The sequence below is a fragment of the Falco rusticolus genome, chromosome 12 (genome assembly GCF_015220075.1).
Source record: "Falco rusticolus isolate bFalRus1 chromosome 12, bFalRus1.pri, whole genome shotgun sequence".
Lineage (NCBI taxonomy): Eukaryota > Metazoa > Chordata > Aves > Falconiformes > Falconidae > Falco > Falco rusticolus.
Genome location: NC_051198.1, coordinates 22,857,103 through 22,875,105, shown reverse-complemented (window position 1 = coordinate 22,875,105; position 18,003 = coordinate 22,857,103). Strand labels below are relative to the sequence as shown.

At 43.4% G+C, this 18,003-nt stretch overlaps 1 long non-coding RNA gene across 2 annotated transcripts in view; it reads left to right on the top strand.

Moving 5' to 3' along the window:
* The window catches only part of LOC119156343, a 67,380-nt gene that overhangs the window by 10,178 nt on the left and 39,199 nt on the right, over positions 1 to 18,003 (top strand). For both annotated transcript variants that reach the window (XR_005107079.1, XR_005107078.1), the window contains exon 2: positions 13,817 to 13,910. This is a non-coding gene — a long non-coding RNA (uncharacterized LOC119156343). The remainder of the gene's footprint in view (positions 1 to 13,816; positions 13,911 to 18,003) is intronic.

The following is an 18,003-nucleotide window of genomic DNA, read 5'->3' as shown; positions in this document are numbered from 1 at the left end:
TGCTTCCTGTGCAAAGTACCAGCCCAGGAGGAAATAACCCAAGGAGTAAAAATCCCAGCCCCTCGTAGCCCCCAGCTTTTAGACATGATGATTTATTTCACCGGAGCGTTGTATCCATGAAGCAGGGGTTATCACTGAATAGTTTCACTGATGTTAAAATTCTCCTCACTGGACAGCTGGTCCTGCCTGTGGAGCCTGGACCCGTGCATGTGTGTAGAATTGCACGCTCTGAACAAAACCTCTCTGGAGGGCAGCTGGGTGTGCTGCTGCCATGCAGCTTGGTGGCACCGAGGTCCCGTGGCACTGGGAGCACTGAGGTGGTGGAGAGCAACCTGAATGCTTGTGGTCCCTCCCTCTTTCTCTTACGTGCCGTCGGGACAAGGTGAAAATACGAGGCAATGTAACACACATCAGCTCTTTGGCCTCTTCAGGGATCACCCCAGCTGCCTGCAAGTGGGATGACAAGAAACTAGAGTAGTTTGCGGAGGGGAATTGCATGCAAAAGATTGCTTCTGCTCTGAAATTCCTGAGGTCAGCTGTGCCCATATCTTCTAGGCACTAGCACTACCCCCTTCGCAGCAGAGGACCACCGGCACCTGCACGCAGGAAGACGAGCTTTGCCTGGGAAAAGCCTCCCTGTAAATCTTTCCCTTGGGAGCACTGAATTTCAGACCATACGTACGGATGGTAAAAATTCTGTACCAAAACAGGCCTTTGCTCAGCTCCTGACCCATCAGGACAGAAAAAGGAGCAGAGACATACCCTTCTGGAGGTTATCCGCAGCCAAGGGGCGAAGCTGGCAGAAAGGCGAATCTTAGACCCCATTAGCAAAGCTCTTCTCTGCCTAGCCTCTGCTAATGGGGTTCTGGGACTAGAAGCTGTTTATTTTGGAAGAAACAGGGGGACAAAGGGGGATTTGGGTCACTTGCAGATTTTTCTTTTTCCTGGGTGAATTTACAACAAACATGAGAACTGGAACTGCAGTGTAAATTCACCTTATTTTATATTCACTTATAACCTTTACTAGAGGTTACTTAGCTTAGTTATATCCCTTTCCATCTACTTACACACAAGGAATTTGCCTTTTTAACCACAGTGTTTTAACTGAAATTTTGGGGCAAACATGCCAAGTCTTTATTAACCCCAGCAGTATAATTTCTCATTACAAGACTGATTCAGAGGAAACAGCGTTGCTAAAACAGCTACTGAGTCCCAGCAAAAATGACAGTTTTCCTCAATCAGTTCCTTTTGTGACCTTGATCTGAACCTTAATCTGTTTTAGCAAAATTCTTTTTATTAGCCATTCATACTTAATCATACTGCTAATTTTCCTGTTTTTAAACTATCAATTTAAGGCTGCTTTTTCATGTAACTAATCAAGGCTGATGTATGTTATTTTGGCTATGATTTCTAATAATTATTCTTAAGAGTTTTTTAAGTCTCCATTTTCCATAGATAACTGTCAAAATTGTAGATAGGGGCAGAATGGCTTGTTTCTGTGATATTGCACATACAAGTCTGCTTTCTTATCTTTAGTGAAAATAACCATTACAAGCATTGTATGGGATATCTGAGCCTCATCTTCTTTTCTTTCCTAACATCAGCAGTTGGTTTTCATTAACATTATTGTTGCAGACGAGCATCATTGGAGGGAAGAAGGTTTTTAAGGATCAGGCTCCATCTGAGATATTTAGAATAAAAAAATAAACATATACTTGCAGCTGTCTCACAAAGATTGTAAACTGTTGTAGCTAGTGACTAGTGATTTTTCTTTGCCTATGATATTAAAGAACAGATTGTGTTACTATACTTATCTCTACCTTTACAAACAAATACACCAGGAAAATACGTTGAACAGAAGAAACCATGCTTGTTATCAAATGCTTAGCTACACTGACTACAGTTTTTTGTACTTTTTGGCAAAAGCCTCAAAACATATTGTGGCTTGATTAAGCTCTGAATTCTTTACAGTGTAAAGGGAGCCTTTTTGTGTCTGTAGTACGCACTCGGCTCTCCACCGAAGGCAGCAGTTCGCTGCTGTTACTTGCCATTCACACAGCTGCTGCACGGAGATCGCTCCCCCTTGTCCTGGGATTTGTACCCACCAGAAACGCTTCTCCCCCCACCAAACTGATTATCATCACGGCAGTGCTACGATCTTAAAAGCCTGGTACTTCTGATTAGGTTCTTGTTGAAGTTTGCGGAGTTGACCGAGTACCGGGGGCTTTGTGTGTGTGCAGCGGGGTGGTTGCAGGGCGTAAGACACATCCTCCCCAGTTACAGGTGCCACTGGAGCAGCACTTGGGGAGAAACTTCTCTCGCTGCATGCTCAGTGGGACTTTGTCAAATGATGTGCTAACATTCTCTTAGGAGTGAAGCAGATTTCTTAATTGCAAGTGAACTCAGTCTGACAGATAGGATTTTCTACCCTCAAGAGGAAGGAAAGCCAGAAACTTAGGGGTTTGGTTGATGGTTTGAGTTTTTTTCTGTGGGTTTATATTTTGGAGATGTTTTGTTGGGGTTTTGTGTTTTGGTTTGGGTTTTTTTGGTTGGTCAGGGGTTTTTTTTGTTTGTTTGGGGTTTTTTTTTGTTTTTTTGTGGTTTGTTGGTTTATTTTTTTGTGGAAGATGCTCAGATGTCTTGGTAATGGGTTCCTGTGCCAGATGGAAGGCAATGGCTGGAAGAGTAGACGAACAAAGACTCTTCACAATCTTTTTCCCTAATTAAATTCTTTTTTCTGTAAAAGTGTTTTCCCCACTAGATTGAAAGGATTGCCATGTATGATTGTTTAACAAACTACAGGTTAATTGTGTTATATTTATCTGTACAAAAATTAATGTTATATGTAAAAATGGATGAAAGTGCTTGAATAGTTCATTAATTAACTCAGCCCTATTGTTAGCAGGGTTGGCATTAGAGGAAAGAATAATGCCTTTTCAGTTCAAAACCTTCCCTCCCTCCCAATCCATTTTATCTCTTCTTGTCACTTCCTATTAGCTGATCATGACATCTTATCTTTTTCCTGAAGGGTGGTCCAGAAGATTACTTTGGAGCTCATGTAAGTGACACTCCAAGGATTGGCCGGCAGTGGGCTCAGCAGCCCCGGCCCCCGGAGCCATGGGATGTCATCCCCGTGACATGCCTGGAAACCCCAGCTCATCCCTCAACTGTCCAGTTACAGCAGCATCTCCGTCATGTTGCACTTCAAGTCTGTCACTGGCATGGGTTCACGCTCCTCACCCGGGAACCTTTCTCTGTTTTGCTGAGGACCGTATTTTTATTTTTAACACAGAGTCCTTCACATCAGTGGCAGTGAGGGTTTCTTTTGCAAGATGGGATTCTGCCCTAGGAGAAGATGGCTGGGCATCATACTCCAAATGTACACACACGTGCTAAGAGAGGAGCTGTGCATGAAAGCTGCCTAAACAGGTTTTTTGTAATAAATGTGTTCCTTTTTCAGTGATTTTGAAAAGTCTTGGGCTGGTAGCTCTGAACACCAGCTCTGGTCTCTCCACTTTCACGTTGCTCTGTGGGAAGTAGTTTTTGGGAGAGCTCTGCCTGCCTGGAGGTGTCAGCTTGTGCCAGCAGCTTTGCCCCGTGCCAGCCACCCGGTCCCCAGAGCCCAGGATGCTCCCGGTGGGGGACACAGCCAGATCGCTCCCACCAGCTGTAGCCAGACATTATGGCTCATGCTAGAGGGACTTGCTGCCGGCACGGTAATTGCAGGCTAGCTAGATTTTTGCTGTGGTATTACAAAATCCCCCAGGGAAGCCCACAACTATGACCATTTACATGGTAACATTGTCAGTCATGAGTCATTTTCTTCCCCCTCTCTCTGTCTCTGTCTCTGTTTCTCCTCTCACAGACACACTCTCGCAAATGCAAGCACAAATCAACAAACTGGTAAATAAAATTTAAATGATGCTTTAGTGCATTTTCAGTGCTCTTTTTCTGGCTGAGTGTACAGTTTGATGTACTTTTTTTTTTGCTATACAGTGTAGCACAAAATGTATGGGCCACATGAATGTTGATAACTGGAATGATGACTTCTGCTTCATATTATTTTTTTTATTGGGTTACCTTTGAGAGTACTTTAATTAAAAATTAATCAGCAAAACTAAATCTTAAAAAACAAATCTTTGTCAATATAATAAACGAGGAAACTTGTGAAGTGAGTGACAGATTCACTATTTAAGTTTTTTCAGCTGACACTCCTTCATTAATACTCCAGCTTCACTAAGCTAATTGCCTCCCTTTTCCTACACAACTGAATAAATGCAATGTCTATAATCTCACTGTATTGTACTGGTTACATTATCATAATTCACATGACTAAGTACTTGCACGTTCGGTGTCCTTGGCTCTGCATTCCTCTGTAAACCAACTTTCTTGTGTACTCTGAAATGTTCACTTTGATGCTTTTTTTTTTTTTTAAAAAAAAAAAAGAGCATCTGCTAGAAGAGAGTTGGGAATATCACTGCAAAGTTGTAGGGTGCCTGAATTAAAGTTGCTATTGCAAGACAAATGTGGCCGATTTATACATGCATCCTGCTCATCCTGAGCAACATCACTCAGGAGATCGCTGCCGAACCACACACTGTCTCAGGCAGGAACGGATTTGATTTCCACCTCCCACCCACCACCCACCCCTGCTTTTGTCATTCTCTCTGCAGCATGATGCATGAGACAGGGTTTGTGTAGCTGGTCCTGTGTTTTCAGCTAACAGGCAGGGTGAAAGGGCAGTACCCTGAAACATAGCAGGGCTCAGCTCAGGTGATCCTGGGGAATGTCAAAACTGAGGATGCAGGTAGAGTAAAAAGCAGGTAAATTTGTATATCACAGTGGGTGTCTGGATTAAAAATTTGGATGGGGTGACCAGATCTGTGTGGCCAAATGTGTGCTGAAGACACCGCTGAGGACACGTGACCATGAGTTTGGCGGTGAGGCCTCAGGTTTTGCATTTTGTTAGATTTATGTTTGTGGAGTGAGCAGAGGTTGAATAATTTATGGTGGTGACCACTTAGATGCCATATGTCCTGGTTTTTTTAAAGCAGTATGCTTTTTTTTAATACACAAAAGGGAACAGACACTGAAGCTGAACTTTCTTCATTTTATTCAAGAAAAGAATATTTAAAAATGCTTGGAGTAAAGGCAGCCCCTTCTGTACAATTTGAATCTGCACTAAACTTGACCAGTCAGCATCACTCTGTTTTTGTAATGAAAAGTAAATCCAGAGTGGTTGCACAGTGTTGCACACAAGAAGAAACAACAAGACTTTTACACCAGTCTCAGTAAGAGAGCACACTTTAGTGCAGTTGTAAAGTTCAGTGAAAGCATATTTCGGTCCACTGTTTAAAAATGCTTATTTAAAAAAATAACTTCTCAGTTCCTATCCAGCAGTATACAAATGGCAGTCTTGATAACACAGACAAATTTTTGTAGGTGGTTAGCACTGTTGTTTCTGTGACATTACACTGTAAATATTCTATTGTCTGTTTTATTTTGCCGTGAGAAAAATGAAATGCTCGTGTACTAGGAGTTCACATGTCCCTTTAAGTCTTAAAATATGTTAATTTTACATGCCAAAGTCTTAAGAAGTGTTTGACTGCCCATGGCTTTTGTGTGCATCTCCAGATGGCAGATGCCATTTTGTGTTTCACATTAATTGAGTAAATTTCCTTGCTCTTTGTACATATTGCAGAGGAAGCCATTCTCTGCTTTCAATAGGACAGAACAGCTCTTTGGCATCAAACCCTTCTGGTCTGGTGGTACTAAAACTGTTTTAAGGTGGAATTCTGAGAACAAGCTGTTGGCAATACAGATTTCCTCTATTGTAGATGAAAGTCAGACGGTTAACAGTTATCTTAGAAATATCTTGAAGGTGTTTCCTGGTGAATTGTGAAACAAACCAGTTAGGATAACCTCAGGGGCTGAAGACATAATAAGATGTATGTTTTTTCAATATTCATTTAGCTAAAGGAAAAAAAAAATCTTTCATCTTGGAGGGCACTGTTTTTCATTCATTTTTTTGCCAGTTTTATTTTTCCCCCCTCTCACTTTCTAGATGCTAAAAAACAAGCCTCAGGGCCTTTAAAATACTTCACTTTGTCCAAATGTTAGTGTAGTTGCAGAAATTTGCAGTACTGCTTTTGTGGGCACAGGCAGTGAAAGAGGGTGTGATGGGGCTGCCGCAAGAACCGCCTGAGGTGCCCCATGGTGCTGTCCGGTGCTGGGAAGCAGCGACAGCCGCCCCACCGCTGGCACCGCGCATCCTCCCGTGTCTCCTCCAGCACCAAACCCATGGGGTCCTCGCCGCACCGCTTGCCTGAGCCACCCACCAGCCTTCCCCAAGGTACCTCATACGAGGGCGTTTTGAGTTTGAAAGCTGTGGTGCTCAGGGTAAAAAGGCATAGCAGTTGTATAGCTAAGTGTGACCCAAGTCCAGATGAATTTCTATATGTAGGTTATAGTATTTATAAAAGTTAGACGTTTGTGAGAAGGAGAATTTATGCACAGCAATGCTTTGTAAGTGGCTTAACATGTTTTTACACCAAGATAAAATGAGTCCAGCAATGAGATTTTAAATCACCCTTTTTAATTTTTTCTGTATGTTCTCTCTTCCAAACTCCCTGTAGAAGGGAGGCAAAACAAATATCCTGTCTGTTTGAAAAAGAATATAGAAGACAGAAGTTAATGCTCATCAAAGAAACCAAGATTATATGTCATGTTATTAATCAGATTTTTATCATGGTAAGTGGTGTCCAGATATAGTTGAAGTGGGCAGTGTACATAATAACATAATTATGGGTGTTATAGTGACGTAACAGCAGCAGGAGCTCGGCTCCTGACTCCTTTGTTTTCCATTCACACCCACCATGATCTACTGCTATATTTAGTTGTTTTTCACAGTGCTACCTAATACTGTCATCCCAAGTATTTTTTTTTTTAAGTAAAAAAATAAAGATAAGACCATATTGATTTTCCATGGAAGCCCAAACACTGGAATCTTTTCTTGCAGATGAAAATTCAAACTGAGGAGAGGGTGGGGGTTTTTTTTGTTTTGTTTTGGTTTGGTTTTTTTTGTAGATTATTGTCATCTTTTGTGTGTGAAATGCAATTGCAGTTGGGGCAAAGCAGCAGCTGGTAGGAACCGTCCCAGTTCCACTGCCTTCTGCAGGCTGGGACTATCTGTGTCGGCTGAGGAGCTGCTCCAGACAATTTAAGGCAAGCTCGTGGAGCATGGAAGAACTGAGATTATTACATAACTAAGTGGTGTTTGGGGATTTAAATAAAGGAAGTTTTGACTGCTGAATTGCTGTACTTTAACAGTTCTCAGTCTATCATTTTTGGCACAGCTTGTTTGCGTGGGCTTGCAGTTCCAAAGACACCTGAAAAACACCCGTGTGCTTCTCGTGTAGCACTGGCACAGTGCAGGGCAGCGGAGCTGGGACCCTGGGAGGCGCTGGCAGCAGGCGGCATTGCATTCTGCTCACACCCCATCGTAACCTAACTTCCCATGCCCAGAAGTTAGGCATTGTGATTCTCCCAAAAGAAAAGATCTCATTTTCAAAATACAGCTTTTGTGGTGAGGTATACCTGCTGTGGTGAACTAATTATTGGTATGTGGGTCTGTGTGATGCCTGTGGGCATTTTGCTTTGGCCTGCAACAAGAAAAAAGGAGGTTTAATGCCTCACGGAGCACTGCTTTTTCCTTCTATGTCCTTGTTATCACAGAACTGGCTCCTGAATTAAAGCACAGGCTTTGTCAAACACCACCAAATCAAGTATGCCGCGAGTGAAGCTCGCAATGCGAACATCAGAAGTGTCTTCTGTGTTTAGCAATATAGGAAAGTGTAATGCTGTTATAAAGAAAAAAAAATGCTCTCAGGAGTCCCGGACTAGATGAAGCCACAAGTCCAAGAGCCCTGGAAGGATGTTGCTAGCCAGCTTTACAATAGGTTTATTCAGCAGGAGTCAGCAGGGTTGCCTATCTGTGTTCCTGTAGTCAAAGCTCATTCATTCTGTGTAACATAGGTCAGTTCTGGTGAAACTATTGATATCTGTAGAGCACTTGCCCTACTGCTGTGATTTTTTTTTTTAAATAATCAGCACCGTAGTTACAAAGCTTTACTGGACTCCTGTATGTTGTATTTATTGCAACATCACAGCTCCCTCTTTCTTTAGTTGAGTACACATACTATGTTTTATGCAAAGCAGTGTAAACATGTGAACAAAGGTGGAGAGGGGTCTGTATAGGAAGAGCTTTCAAAATTACATCCTCTTCCCAAGATCTTATACAAAGTATTTTAACAGCAGACAAACAAAGCTCCTCTCCTCAGCCTCAGCCTCAGCCTCAGCCTCAGCCTCAGCCTCAGCCCCAACCTCAGCCTCAGCCTCATTCTTTGCATAAATTCAGTGACATATACTGAGGATATACCAGAATAAATAAAACACTGTCTGTCATTGCCTTCTCCTGGACCTTTTCTGATCACCTCAGCTCGATGTAGGAATATCACCAAGTCACTGTGTACTTGGGTATGTTTTGGAGCTGCTCACAATGGTGTGTTCTGGTTTTTGAGAAAGATGCGTGATGCCATGGGGAGCTGCCCAGACTGAGGTACCAGAGTGCAAGGCAAGAGGGTCACCTGTAGCCAGCCATGTAGAAGGCACCTGGTACATCAAATAACAGTAGCACAGTTGATTGATCTTTGTCTACTGTCAAGACAAGCACTTCTGCTAATGCAGTCTTCTATATCTAATGAGGCTTATGCTCAGCTTGCTGAAGATGAAGACAGAAGTTCCTAAAAAGCCCAATTTTAGTAGTCACATTCAAGCGGAACTCCCTTTTGCCTCATCAGGCAATGCAAAAGGCTTAGAGAGTAAAACAGGAGATTAGGATCTTGGACAGAGGAATGTTCTTCCTCACTTTGCATGGCATGTGGCAGACCACTGCCTCAGTATCCCTGACTTCATAGTGTTGCTTTCTTTCCCCAAAAAGAGTTGTCTGACTGAATTCAGAAGCATGAATGAGGCTCTCATAGGTCACAATGCTTAAAGCCAGAGCAATGCCTATAAATATGTAAATGAGAGTTTTACTTTATCCTGGGAAGGGCTGAAACTTTCCTCAGGAGACTTCCTCTGACTTCAGGACTGGTTTCAGTAAGTACCCTTGGCAATGCAAAATGGAAGTGCATGAATAAATGAACTGGAAGATGTACATGTAGCTCCTGCCACTCCCCAAATACCTTTCCCAGCTCTGAATGCAACACAGATTTTAATCATGGAGCAACAGATGATTGATGGATGATTAATAGCTAATTTGCGAGATTCATTTAACTTCATTTTACTTATACACCGTATGTAGAATTAGTCAAGGCTTGTAGAGGAAAGGAAGTGATGAGCCATTGTTCCCATTAAATTATAATGACAGCCTTCCTCATCACTGTATATTTATTATGTAAGAAAAGGAAATGTCTAGTAAAAATCTGTATAGGTTAATAACACCTTCATAATATAGTCCCTCTTTTCTATTGACTTGAATAGCCCTCCTACTGACTTTTACTGGATTATTAGAGTTAATTACATCAATTGCAATATAATTGATTCTTAAATACTATGTAGGAACCTCATACAATTATGGAAAAACAAAAGTCATCTAGACATCTCCGATCAGAAAAGATTTGGAATTCCTGCACATTTAATTCCTGATAATCACCAGTCAGTTTGGACATTAAGATTGCAGGGTTTCTTGTTTTCTTTCTGTTAGGTTTTGACAGAATTGATAGTTTTACAACATTTAACTCAGTGTGCATGGAAATATAAGATTAAAGAGACGAATGTAATTTGCTAAAATCGTTACTTCATCTCCTAAAAGTGAAATGTATTACCTGCCTGTCTAGATTAAAATACAACTTACGCTCACACATGCATGCTCAAGAGGGAAAAAAACCCCCAGAAATATGTATTTATCATTCAAGGTTGCAATCCTTTATCCACAGGTGCAAGCGTTCCTACAGATCTTGCTTGCTAAAGTCACCAAGGGCCTTCAATGTAATGACATGAAGCAGAGCTGAACACTGATCTCCAGAGGGTAGGAGATCTATGCATTATTTCACTGAGTAACTTTGACATAAAAACGGTTTCTAAAGGATGGTCCTGTATTCCAGATAAAGATTACAGACCATTCAAAAGAAGGTGCTTTAAGATAAACCCTCTGAGGCATGCTACAACATTATTAAGCAGCAGTTCAACTTTAAAGCAAGTCAGACGTAACATTTTTTGTGAGTCTGTTCTTGGCCAGGGTCCCCTGTGGTACCAGCGTAGGAGATGTTAGTCATTTTATTTTTTTTTCTAGCCGGCTTTGTTACGGTTCTCCAGTGGCCTTCTAGGAGCCGTGCAGCATTTTGTGAGAGTGAGTTTGCTTTGTGTTTGTGCCTAGATTGTGCAGCTGAAGTCTTCACAAGGTAAATTCAACAATCTTTATGTTGCTCCATTAAATGTCCTCAAGTCAATTCAGTTGTTATGGGGATATCACTTCAGAGTTCCAGCTGAGCAATATGTGCAAGTTATTATTATGCGAAATAATAACTTCTGTTACAGTTATTATTTTTAGTATTATTATTAATATTTTTTGCTTTACAGCTTAATGCACGCACTTAACCACACTGCAGCAGCCGGCTATCAAAGGCTTCCCTGAGGAAAAATTAAGCACTTAGAGTAATAAATTATGAAAAGACTACGTCTAAGGGCACCATCCACCTTGTTCTCACACCCGCTTTAAGTGTTAAATAAATCATAACATCCTGTTCGTCGTGCCATCAGTAGGGGTTAAATAAGTCATTGTAAATGAGCTTCAAATCATAGGACATAGCTGGCTTCCAAGTGTTTTGTTTGCAAGGAGAAACAGCTCCAGGCCTTTTGATAGTTCGGGTCTTTAAGGAAAGCCTTTTTTCCATTCCAACTACTTCCTGTTAATGTGGAAATGAGAGGAAATGAACATTAAGCAGAAGGATGGGCCCATCCTTTTCCAGTCGTGTGCCTAATTTGTCAGGTGCAATATTGGCACCTGGAGGCTTGTTTTGGCTCCTATTACATCCTTGCTGGGGAAATATCAGAATACGTGTAACGAACGGCATGGGACTTCAAAGGGTTTTTGTTATAGGGAGAAAGAATAAAGGCTGGCGTCATTAGAAAATGCAGAGTTGAATAGCCCAGTTTGTTTGCTGAGTGTAAGGGTTATAAACAGCAATAAGTTAAAAAACAGAAGAGGAAAATATGTGACATTTCATTCTAAACCTAGCTGTGACCATTAAGCATGTAAAGGGAAGTAGACCCCGTAAAATTCTTCTTGGGAATGCCTTGAACATGTTCTTCGTACTTCTGAATCTTCATGTAAAATGCCTCATTGTTGAGGACTTGTTGGCATGTACGTGCATTTCAGTAGGAGGCATAAGTGTTTTGTGGTAAAATTATTTATGGCTTTTGAGTTACAGAGATGGCAAAGCTGTTGTAAGGGGCTCTGGATCGTAGATCAAAATCTGCAAACTTAAGATGCCAGAACCTGCCTGGTGTCTTTACTTCATGCTGAACACCGCAGTCATACTTTCTCCTTTGGGACCTTTCTTGGATTAAAGAACTGCCCAAGATTAGTAAGAGTGCCCATGCTGGGCCAGTGTATTAGCAATGCATCTCTCTGGCTGGATCTGGAAAAAAAAAAAAAAAAAAGAAAAAAAAAAGTGTTTAAGGCTCCAGTAATGGAAAGAATGAGACTGAAGCAGAACTTATTTGCCACTAATGTTCTGAACTGTGAAGTGACTAGGGTTGGTTTGGATTTTTAGAACTGAGTAACGTTTTGGACCGAAGTGACCATTCATGTGCCACTTTTTTCAGTCATGAATTGCAATTAATTAGCATTTGGGAGTGGGAGGAGGGGAGACAGTGTAGCTAATTATTATTTCATTCAGGTAAAACCATGGTGAATCAAGCCATGAGTAATATATACAGATCTGCAACTGTTCTGAGAGCAAATCCATTCAGATCAGTGAAATGAGATAATAGACTTGGGAAATCCAGCTGCTGTGCAGATGTTGGGTGGAATTTTCCAGGGAAAAGCAGTTATGCCATTTTTCGTGCCTGATTCTGCATCCTTTGCTCAGGAGGAGGTCTCGCTTGTTGCAGAACAAGTTACCGCAGAGCAAGCAAACCCTGTGCTGAGGAAACATCAGTGGGTTTGGGATTCACTGATCCCTTTCTCCTAGACTGGTTCAATTTGGAGACATTAGATGGAAGTCTTGAGGCCAAGCATCCAGGGTCGGCTCTTCCCTGTGAGCAGGCAATATACTGTGTATCATTTCAGCCATCCTGGGCTTGCAAGTGGTCTCAATTTGACTGTAGAAGGTGGCTGTGTGTTTTGGAATGACTATTTCTTCACCTGAGCGTTGTCAAGGTGATCAGTCATTTACTTGAAAATCTTTTGCAGCCATCAAAGATTTCTTTTTTATGCTTTTCTGACTTACACGGGGCATTAGATCAGTAGAGGAAACACAAGAGTGACTTGATGGCAATTCTATCTTGGTGCTGAGGGCACTTCACCACCTTTTTTTGTCAGAGCCAGTGGTTCTTGGCCTTCATCTTCTTGAGAGGCTGCTGACTGACCTTTTGTCCAAATCCCCCCAAGAAGAGGCTTCTTTGTCATAGAATCATATAATAGTTTGAGTTGGAAGGGACCTTTAAAGGTCATCTAGTCCAAATACCCTGCAATGAGCTGGGACATCTTCAACTAGATCAGGTTGCCCAGAGCCTTGTCCAACCTGAACCTCTCCGGGCAACCTGTTCCAGTGCCTCACCACCCTCATTGTAAAAAAGTTTCTTCCTTATATCTAGCCTGAATCTACCCTCTTTTAGTTGAAAACCACTACCCCTTGTCCTGTTGCTACAGGCCCTGATAAAAAGTCTGTCCCCATCTTTCTTACAAGCCCCCTTTAAGTATTGAAAGGCTGCAGTAAGGTCTTCCTGCATCCCTCTCTTCTCCAGGCTGAACAACAGCAGCTGTCTCAGCCTGTCCTCATAGAAGAGGTGTTCATTCCATCTGATCATTTTGTCTAGGGAAAGAAATCTTCTGTGGATATGCACACAACAGCAGTAGCACATACTGTGTGATGGCTTCAATGCCAGGGTTCTGCAGCAAAGACGAGTTGGTTTAATCTGGTTTGGTTGCACTGTAAGTGGCCAAGTACTGCTCATGAGATGTGTCTTGTTGACTCAGCGGTGAGGGCGGGAGATCGTTAGCTACAGGAGAGGTGCAAAAGAGGTTGGAGGCAAGAAAGAAGAGGAGCTTAGTAATCCTTTACTCTCACCCCCAGAGACATTTCTGCTGTTTGTGGCCTAATTTATGGTAAAATGCAAAACTACAAAAAGCCAAAAAAACTCTGAAATAAGTGCAGGATTGTCCTATATATGCTTATTTATATATATGTAACAACCTGAATGGAGGTTGTAGTGACATGGGTGTTGATGTCTTTTCCTGAGTAAGAAGTGGTAGGATGAGAGGAAATGGCCTCAGGTTGTGCTGAGGAAGGTTTAGATTGGATATCAAGAAAAAATTATTTACCAAAAAGGCTTATCAAGCATTAGAACAGGCTGCCCAGGGAAGTGGTGGAGTCACCATCCCTGGAGGTTAAAAGATGTGTAGATGTGGCACTTAGGGACATGATTTAGTGGTGGACTTGGCAATGTTAGACTTATGGTTGGACTCAATCTTTTCTAAATGATTCTGTGATTTCCCTCTAATAATGTTCTCTACTCTCCATTATCCCAGAGACACCAGGAAGGATTAATGCTGCAAAAGACCTGAGTGGCCTCTCTACCCCCACAGATGACCATTACGCTGATAGCTCTGGAACCAGTTTGAGGTATGTACATTGCCAGCATACTGCATGATCTGGTTAATGGACTTGTTTTGTAGTTTTTGAGCTTAATTATGTCACCCTCTACAAGCCCAGATGCCATGAATTTGAGGAATGTGTAAGTCATCCTCCTTGTGGATGGGTGAAAGAGCTTTGCAGGGGGAATACAACCTTGCTCTGGTGACATGTTCCACTTTGCACTCATCTCTGAAAGAGATACGACTTCTTCCTTTGGTATACCTCCTGGGATATAATTTCCTATTGCACCAAATATTGCATTTTTCTGCAGTTCCAAGGAACACAAACTAATAAATCAAAATAAACAGGCTTTGGGGGGCAATCCTTGATATCTACAGCAATTATCAACTACTTATGTTCCTCATGTCTGTGAGTTCAGCCAGGATCGGTGTGCTCCTGACATGCCATTTGCACGGCCCAGGAACAGTAGCATTCAGCACTTCCTTTTCCTTTGTTTTAGAGAATTACAGAGCAGGTCGTGTGCTTGTGCAAATATAGCCGGTTTCTCTCCACTCTGGTATCTTTTGTACCGTATGTATAGCTTTGATAAGCAGCACATGTGTCTGCTTCCCGGCTATAGTGTTTCCACTCTGATCTCAGGAGTGTAGCTAAATCAATATATCCTTTGTGATGTGCAGATGGAAATAATCTCCAGAAAGATGCATTTCTGAGCTTTGCCCAGTACGTATTTATTTGAGAGGTACAGCTGGTTTGTGGAAAGGTACAATCCAAGACCATATGGGAGCACACTGCTAACTCTGCTCAAGCAGCTTTACGCTGCTCTTGTGGCTCCCCCATGACCATCAGTAGGGCCTCTGGAAGGCTCCTTTGATGTAAAGGGATGCCAGGCAGGGTGTTGCTTCACCCCTGAGGGGCAGAAAGAGGGGCAGCCTGCCTTTACAGCCCCGCGTGCCCTGCCTCTGGCTGCCAAACCCTGCACCACACCTGAGGACCTTGCTAGCTGCCCCAGTATCAGGTTGCCTCAAGGTGCTCATCAGTCCTGCTCCCTGAACTGGACCAGGTGCAGACAGGCCATTTCCATCCTAGAATGGCCTAAGTAAGGTTTGCTGATGTGCTTCTGTCTACTACTTCTGGTTAATGGACCTAAACCCAGATTCCAGATCTCTAACCAGGTGCAAGGCTAAATGTTCCCATATTCCATGACTGCTTGGGGTGACACTTGGATTCAAGTTCAGTGTGCAAAGGTCTCTGGCAGACTCTAAGCTTCCCACCCTGTGATAGAAAAGAATTAAATTTCTGATAATTTTGCTCAGTTCAAGCCCCTCTGGATGCTAAATGGGTAACACGCATCTAGTAAACTTACATGGGCAATGTGAAAATGCTGTTGTTTTTCAAAGGCTGGCACTATAAAAGATTACATTATTTGAATCAGAATACCCGAGTATCTAACAAATCAGTCACACCTGTAAAAACACAGGTTCATTATCAATACCTGCATCATTAATGACACGCTACCAATAAAATATTGTATGAGTGAGATTCAACTAACCAAAGAAGAGAGGTGGGGTTTTGGTGGGTTCCCCCTCAGCCGCTAGGACGAGGCGAATGGTGCCCCATTTTCTCTCCATGGATGGTGCAGGGAGCCCAGGGCAGGGGCAGGCGATGACGGCGGGGGAGCTGAGGGTGTTGCGGATGCCTGGCCCGCCAGCCCCCACCATAGGGAGGAGCGTCAGGCTGACACCTCACAGTGCCTGCAGGCGCTGTGGCCATTTGCTAAGAAAACTCATGTCTGTTTGCACACGTTTATTCACACATGTTTTAAAATGCAATTCCCTCGTGCAAGACAGACTGAACATCTGAGTTCTGGTTCTTCCCAGAGCAGTTTCACAAGGAACTTGTGCTTTCTTTCCTGGAGTCGACATTTTGCATAGGGAAACACCCATCTCATTTACAACCCAAATCCCTCCTTCCTATACGTACTCAGATGTTCAAGCGGATAGTTCTCCATGAATAAAAACTGTTGTGATTTTAGCTGACAAGTTGAGATTCCATACTGGAAGCAACCCTGGCAAGCTCACCTTTACCTGCTGAATTTGGACAAATACTCCCAGAATACTCTTTTCTCTGTCTCCTGCTGCTCGGATCACCATCTCCATGTTATTAAGGGCTAATTTTAAGTTGAGTCACAAATACTTTCCAAGCAAAAGCCATTGGTGTGCTGGAGTCACAGCAGCTGGGAGCTGCTCCTCCTCCTCCTCAGTGAGGTGAGGTGAGGTGAGGCAGGTGCGGCCCAGCGCCGCCATTTCCCTCCCCAGGGAGGGCACTGCAGGCTGCTGGAAGCCTCAGGTGCCATTTTGTGCCATGATGGAGGTGTTAGAGGCCGTGCTTTCTCCCCTGCAACATGCTGGGGTTGTTGTGTGTATCTACACCAACTTTCACTGTAGTATGCCTCGAATATCCCCTGAAGATCTGACAGGGAGTGTATTTTGCTGTGTGAGGAGCACCTCAGCCCCCTGAGAGGAGGAGCACGCATGGTGGTGGTGGCCCTGCCCCTCCTGCAGTGCCATGTGCCCCCAGACAGGGTGGTCCCCATTGCACAGGCAAGATGCTGTGGTGTGGTATGGTTATGTGGGCTTTCCTAAGGTCGGGCATCAGTGAGCAGCAGGGCTCTGGCATCCCTTTGCAGCTCTGCTGTTTGTAATATGTATTATCAGCGCTGCTATAATGCTCGAAAATGGCTGCTTCTTTCTGAATAAAAGGAAAGTCGCTGCTCGTATCTCAAGGATAAAAGCCTGTCTGGCTGGAAATCAGTGCAGGGTGCTGAAAATGGGTAGAGCAGCTGAGCCAAGCACGGCGCTGTGTCCCCAGAGATCAGCACTTCAGCTCCCCAGAGCAGAGGCTGCTGCTTTGGCACGAGTGAGAGGGACCTCCCCTTCCCCTCGCCATTGCAAGCAGCCACAGAAAACCTGACCCATTCTCCAGCATGGGGCTGCCTAGGCTAGCCAAACGCTGCTGAGCCTAGCCCTGGCTGACCACGATGATAACCAGCCATATGTCTTGTTTTCACACCCTTACTATTGATTTGTCAGCTCTGCCTCCTCTACCAATCCAGCACAAGAAGGTCCCATTCCTTCACCTGTATTTATCTGGCCTTCCTGAAACCTGTGATCCTATTCTCTGCATATTACCTGTGATACAGCAGCAGAAGGTTTCAGGATGTCTTCAGGAGGTTTTAGGGTGAGGGCAGTAGAGTGATGGTGTTGCAGGACAGCCTGGGAGGAAAGGTACCTCACCCAGGAGGAGAGGGAAACACAACAAATCCTGTCCGATTTCATGGTAAAAAGGGACAGTGTGAAATGGTAATATTTTTATTCTGTTGCCAATGTGTGAATTTTGCAAAATGTGGGGCCTGCCCTCTGAAAGGTATTCAGTGTCCTTCAAGATACCATTTCAACAAGCTCATCCTCCAGGACCATGTCCTCACTGGAACTGTGTGTCCATGCATGCACACTCCCCCAGCACAAATCAAAAATCCTTCCTTTTAACAAATTCACAGAGCTTCACAAAAACCTATGGGAATATCTGGTTTTGCATGCAAATATTTACCAAGTAAAAATGGATACTTTTCCACAGCTCCTAGTGCTAGGCTTCTTCTGCAGAGAAACTGCCAACTGTACATGCATGCTGGTTTGGCACCGGGACAGCACATTCCCTAGAGAGTAGAACGAAACCACAAACTCCTTTTGCTTGTGAACCCCTTTCCACAGAGCAGGTGAAAGCATGCTGAACTCACCCTTGCCTCCTAGCTTTGCTGTTTTCTAAATGTCATTTGAAAGTCTCGCCCCCTCCTCCCTCCTCCCCCTGTCCCCAGTTTTATCCCTCTTTCAGGAGGCAGCCATCAGAAACAAAACCACAATGCGGGGCTTGGCTGGCTGCGTGCATTCAGCAGCTGCTCTGTTCCAAGTTCTGGGCAAGCCACAGCTATCCAGATTCCCACTTGTCCTATGTCTTCTGCCTCAGTTGCAGTACAGCATCTTGAGCTAGAAGGACCACTAATTGACCAGCTTGGACGGGTTGCCAGCACTGCAGTACAGTCAGCCTGCTGTCCCCAGTTGTCTGT